At 34.7% G+C, this 6,000-nt stretch overlaps 1 protein-coding gene across 1 annotated transcript in view; it reads right to left on the reverse strand.

The window, feature by feature from the left end:
- Nucleotides 1-5,792, reverse strand: part of LOC124711328 (ankyrin-3-like) — a 28,591-nt gene extending 22,799 nt beyond the window's left edge. The window contains exon 1 of the mRNA XM_047241351.1: nt 5,724-5,792. The gene's annotated coding sequence lies outside the window, so the exon portion shown is untranslated. The remainder of the gene's footprint in view (nt 1-5,723) is intronic.
- Between the last annotated feature and the right edge of the window lie 208 nt (nt 5,793-6,000).

A 6,000-nucleotide genomic window follows, 5' to 3' on the forward strand; every position in this document is an offset into this window, starting at 1 on the left:
TTTACACTGCAATTTGTGGATGATGAAGTTATGATTGCCAATGAAAAAGATGATCTAAAATATATGGTACAAAAAATTCAGGAAGATGTAAATGATGGATTTTACAACTTAATGCGAAGAAAATAAAATATCTTGCAATAGTGGCAGAACTGTCTAGAATCCAACTCATTACAGAGTAAATTACAGCTTCTAGTCGTTATCCATATTTAGGAATAAGTAAAGATGATCAAGAAATTATGAAATGAATAACTCAGGCTAGAAGACTGATCACTTGTTTAAATGGAATCCTTGGGAGTAGCGAAATAACAAAGAAATGGAAATACATTATCTATGAAATTCTAATTACAAGTTCCTTGTCATATGGGGCAGAGTCATGAAGAGATACAAAGGATGAGGAGAGAAAGTTGAAGTTCACCAAAATAGATGTGTTCAGATGACCACTGGGAATATACAGACAACACAAAATACATAACAAATAGGATCCATTATGAATTGATGTAGAAGGGCTATTAAAACCTGACATGGAGTGGAAACAGTTAATATGGTACCATCATGCCCAAAGGATAGATGAATCCATGTTACCTAAGAAAACTAACCTGTGTATAACACCGAACTGCAGAAAATGTGGAAGGCTTAGAAAAACTTGGAAAGAAGGAGTTGTAGAAGCATTGAGATCAAGAGATTTAATAGAAAATAAAAGCAATGATAGAGAATCCTGTAAAGTGGGCAACAGACAATGCTAACAGGTATTCTAAACCTGATGTAATGAAAATCAGGATATATAGAATATGGGAGCAGTAATGTTGCTGATACAATAGCCAAGGACACTTGGAGGGACTGCAGTTGCAAGCAACACTTGTCTCCTTGCATATCGAACCATTTGCCAGTGGAATGAAAAGTGGTTCTCCATAACAGAGAAAATGTGATAGACCACCAATTGACCACAGCCACATCCTTCCAATTACATAAAAGAAAGGGAGACCATGATTTGGCTCTGAGTACAGCATTTTCCTATGACACACAACTACATCTTTGGATGATAGGATCAACTGCTAAACACTGCATTCTCTGCTACATTAAGTTTACACTCACTGTGATTTAGTGGTTGACAACAGCACAGCTACAGATTTCCAAAGGACTTTCTACCATTTTAACTGATGAAAACGTATATCTTGTAAATTTTTAAAAGTATTTTGTTGAATCTTGATTTTTGTAAATTAGCACAGAGAAAATTTCAACTTGTAGTAATAATTTGACATTTTATCCAATTATTATCCAGCCATACATTAATGTGATGCCAGTTTATTTCTGTTATCTTAATAGTTTTCTTTCTGTTACTATGTATTCAACTTGCACATAGTTCTAAAAGAGTTAATATTTGTGTTTGATCACATACAAATGTTTGTAATATTTTAAGAGATGTTTTTTAATAATTGATTTTAAATTTCAGTATTCTCACATAGGTGATTCAAGAACAGTTTCAGAAGATAGTTGTTATGAGCTATCTAGTAGTCATCTTCAAAATAAATCACCAAACACAACTTAAGCTTCTAATCAGGCTGTTACTAAATGGTTTAGATAAAAAGAGTAATACCTACCCCACCCTTATAAACATGAAAACACACACACATACACATACACACACACATGCACACAAACTCCTGCATTAAGTGAACCATATCAAGAAGGATGAGATTCGGGCATATGAAATGAGTTAAAAGAAAAATTATCTTCCTAATTAAGTTCCTTTTACTATCAAACGTAGTTTTGAACTCCCACTAAAGAAAGTTTAACATTGTTGCCTGGTAATACAATCAATTGAAGTGATATAAAATTATTTTATGCTAAGCTGTTCAGGAAAATTAGTTCTACTTTTCACTTCAGAGTACTTCCTGCAACGCTTTAACCTACATGCAGAATGTGTTTTGCTTGCTCATTCCTCCTGTATTCCACAGTTTAGTATATGATAATTATATTACCACATAAAGTATGGTTCACGATATTACATGGAGTTATTAATTGGTGTGCAGAAATCTTTTATATAAGTTTATATTTTCTAAAAAATATGTGTTAGTTAATATAGTACTCTGGAAATGTTGAGTGGATCACAACAGCAACGAGTGCAGCAGAAGATGGTAAATCATAATTACAAGAAAACCTGTCACTTTTCTAAATGTAGAAAGAATGATTATGTTGTATTAGAAAGTCATTTACAGAGTGCTACCAAGAAAAATATTTAGAAAAATACTACCAGTAAATGATCAAAAACAAGAAGAGGGCTTGTTTTCTTATAAATGTGTAGGAATCATTGATATTTCTAATTCATACAAATTTTCTGACTGTGCCAATAACAAGTGATATGTTACACATCTTCAGCAACACACTTATGAACACTCAAAGAAAACTGCTCAAAGTGAGTGTAGTTATAACATCCGTAACACATTAGCGAAAGTAATCAAACTTCAATGTATGCATATTTTATTATTTATTTATATGTGGACTGTTTATTTTATTATTTCTGTGCACCTCCTCCATGTATGTAAAAATGTTTAAAATTGTGTCATGAAAAGTGGAAAGGTACAGTTAACAAAAGCACTTACTTTTATAATTTGAAAACGATTCATTCATACTAAAAGTGAGTAGCAGTTATACAGAGAATAATGACCCTACTGTCTGTAATAATTGTATATTGAATGACAGTCGGCTCACTGACATGTGATTTTACTTGATTTTATCTGCAGATAGACACCTATTTCGTATTTACGGGATTTTATGCATTTGGAAATATTACTGCTATTTGGTTGTCACAATAGATTTTTTCCTGAATTTGTGCACTTTATAATTTCCACTACAACGTTTTTAAAAAGCTGGTGAAACATATCAGGATATACAATTGCATTGAAGTTTAATGGAGTAAAATGTTTTCTGCAAGGTAAAAAACTCACAATTTAAAAATATTTCAATATATGTCTAGACTATTTCATTAACAAATTTATGCATTGTAATAACATGCTTAAGAATGTATCTCTACTGACTTAGTTAATGAGCTCTGTGTATGTATTTCTGCAGGTTTTTGTGCGAGGAAGTGGCCTACACAATGAGCTTGGCAGTGTTAATGACATTGTTCTTAAAATAAGTGTCTGTTATGTTGGTACATTTGCTGCTGCCCACCTGTCTGTGGTCTCATCGGCCAGCTGGAAAGCATCCACGGCATAGCTGAGAAGTGCCATCAGCAGTTCAAAACGCCATCAGTGCAACTTCCTGATGAAATACTACTTAAAAGTAATTGCAGCATGCAAGTATCATCACATCATGCCCTCCCTCTTCTCCCTGAGTTGCATTCAAAACTAGTAATTTTCTCAACATTATAAATAATCCAATGAAAATCCAAGTCATGCCTTCTCCTTTCTCAAATTCTGATGTTTTGTACATAACTTCTCAAACACCAAGTGACATTATCCACCCACTAAACTGTTCCCAGTATATCTGTATGAGCAGAAAAATTAGAAATCTAAAAGCCTCCTTTCCTAGATGCATTGCAGAATTAATTGGAGATTTTTCAGTCTGATAATGATGTGTCTGAAATGCAGATGCCTGCTGAAATTGTTGCTATTCCGGTTACATACAAACATACAACACATTCTATGGATTCCAGCACAAAGTCCCATACCATGAAACTCTTTGATCCATAAAAACAACTTGAAAAAACTGTTTTCTGTATTTTGTTTCCATGTGTTATGTTCATTGCCTAATTCCTGATGAAGAATGTTCAGGGATTTGGAAAGAGTAAAAAACAAGTCTCTCATTGTTGGAATTTTTGTAGAGTTTGCAGCCTGATGAACTGTTTAAAGTACTGTTGCAATGAATGTATTTACTACTGTCCTCCTCAATTTTGTTACTGTCCTAAAACAGAATACTTATCACGGCAAAGTTTCCTCAGTCAGTGGTCATTAATCAATTGATTCTTGTTATAAGTGAAATATGGATGACTGAATGTATTTTATGGAGACATGTCCGCTTGATAGAGAATGTTGTTTGCGTGTTAACATTTTATGAATTTTACAGGTGAGAGGAAATACTAAGAAAAGGAAGTGTATTGGTGATGACCTCACAGTACTATCTACTGCAGTTATTTAATCAGAAAATATGAGACTCATGGGACTTTGACATGTAGGAGTCCAACCAACCTTCAGAATATAAGTCCAGTATGTAACCACAGCTCTGGGTATTATTGTTCAGCACCATTTATATATAAGCTTTTATGATGTCAGTGGCAGCTAGGTTTACTGATGGAAGTACTTTTGCATTTCTCCTTTAGTTGATAGTGTTCTTCACTTACATATTGTTAGTTCAGTGAAACTTGTTTCTTTTACAATACTTCAAAAGAGAAATGGAGATCATTCACCTAGGAAAATTTGTGAGACAAGAAAGAGCCTTGTGAAGTAATTTCATCTATTACAAAAGCTACAATGGCTAATAATGCTATACAGATTTAATGAAGTACATATAATACCTCAACAATCAAGATAATATAGAAATAAACATTGGCTAAATATGATATCTGGCCACTTTGGTTCAGTTCATTTGTCTGGCAACTGTCAAAGAAAACTTGAGTGCCATGTGCTTGGAGGCTATTTCTGTGCCATCTCAAGACGTTAGGGAAGCTCCACAAATAACTACCAAGGTCATGCTCTTGGGGAAGCCCTGCCACTGAACAGTGAGAGGACAAAGAACTGATGCATTGCCTCTCACAGCCAAGCACTGCTGATTTATTTTTTATGTTTTTGTTACACAACTTACTTATTTTCAGGTTCATGAATATCTCATTTCCAATTTACTAGCCATTTTTATAGTTCAGACTTGTTCAGACTGTCATTTTACATTTTTTTATTTGTGACATTTCCATCAGGTCTATTAAAAACAAATCTTGCTGTCCAGAGTATGTGAATTGTATCACAAAACGTCAGGTCCATGGTTCAGCATTGATTCCCAGTTTGAAAAACCTAATGGTTTCATATTTTTTGTTCTGATATATTAAAGAACTACCAACAGTGATACTTTTATTTCATTTCACTTCAAGTATGATGCTTAACTCCTTGAACGAAGAAACAGACCTGAAGTACATAAATGTATAAATGGTTCATGACAGCCCCCCACCCCCTACCTTTTTGAAAGAGCTGTGACTCTCAAATGATATCTGTAATGAGCATGCAAGCATATATAACTAATATGTCTCTGAAAGACATTTTAGAGTAAACAGTGTGTATTGAAATTTGTCTATGTATGTGCAGACACAAACGCAAGTCCAAAATAGTTGTACAGGTGTGTTATGTAGCCTGTGTACATGATGGTCCATAATAGGATTATATGTCATCTTTTTATGCTTGTGCAAAAATGGTTTTTAAATGACCCTCCTGATCCATACACCTCTAAGAACAAAGTGTAGTGTGCATATGCCAAGAGTACACAACGTCAGCATGTGTTTTACTGCCTTTAAGATGCATTCCAGTTGTCTTCACATATCACTTTTCTTCTGTATTTCACTACAACAACATAAAAATAGTCTTCCACTTCTGAATCACTTCCCCAAAACACAAAAAAGAACTATGATGTTGTGTGAAATAACAGCAGTCTTCTAGCTTTGATTATAACTTAGTATTGAGAAATACAGCTTCCACAGTATCCAAAAACCAACACACACTTCAGCTGTCACATCAACTTACCCAGCAATTAGCTACAGACAGGAGTATGACAGACAGTTCACTGCAAGAGCTCAGACAACGCAACTGGCAGCTGCGCATCTGGTCCAGGTATTTATAGAGCAGGCACACGCAGACGTGACATGGACTTCCCTCTTCCCCTCCATCTCTCCTCCTCTCGAAGACAGCTTCCCAGTATCCACATGTGCAATCGTGCGCGTGTGCAAACACTCACACACACACACACACACACACACACACATACACACACACACACAAAATCATACACAAAAATCAGCAT

Source organism: Schistocerca piceifrons, chromosome 8, assembly GCF_021461385.2.
Source record: "Schistocerca piceifrons isolate TAMUIC-IGC-003096 chromosome 8, iqSchPice1.1, whole genome shotgun sequence".
Lineage (NCBI taxonomy): Eukaryota > Metazoa > Arthropoda > Insecta > Orthoptera > Acrididae > Schistocerca > Schistocerca piceifrons.